The following is a 343-nucleotide window of genomic DNA, read 5'->3' on the forward strand; positions in this document are numbered from 1 at the left end:
GTCGAGCAGACTGCAAAAGTAGTTAAAGCAACAGCATTGAAGACACTTAAGTGTTTTCAAACATAAGGAGAAAAGAAATCAAACAGAACAACCACTCACATATTTATCAGTTTTGATAGTCCCGTAAGTGAATTCGGGATAGTCCCGTTTAAATTATTCCTACTCAGGGTCCTGCTTGGCCAAACATAGAAACAAAGACATGATCTTTATTATTCTTTGTTCCAAAGTTGTCAAACAAGTTACAAGACATCTGAGGGAGAAGTATCACTTACAAGAACTGAAGATTCTTGAGATTGCCGAGAGTGGATGGTATGCGACCAGTTAACTGATTATCCTCCAAATC

At 37.9% G+C, this 343-nt stretch overlaps 1 long non-coding RNA gene across 1 annotated transcript; it reads right to left on the minus strand.

Moving 5' to 3' along the window:
- Positions 1-343, minus strand: LOC104775377. The gene is made up of 3 exons (XR_765877.1): positions 273-343; positions 100-171; positions 1-10 (listed from the first exon to the last, which is right to left on the minus strand). It is a non-coding gene; the product is annotated as an uncharacterized LOC104775377 (long non-coding RNA).

This window comes from Camelina sativa, unplaced genomic scaffold (genome assembly GCF_000633955.1).
Source record: "Camelina sativa cultivar DH55 unplaced genomic scaffold, Cs unpScaffold13279, whole genome shotgun sequence".
NCBI classification, from domain to species: Eukaryota; Viridiplantae; Streptophyta; class Magnoliopsida; order Brassicales; family Brassicaceae; genus Camelina; species Camelina sativa.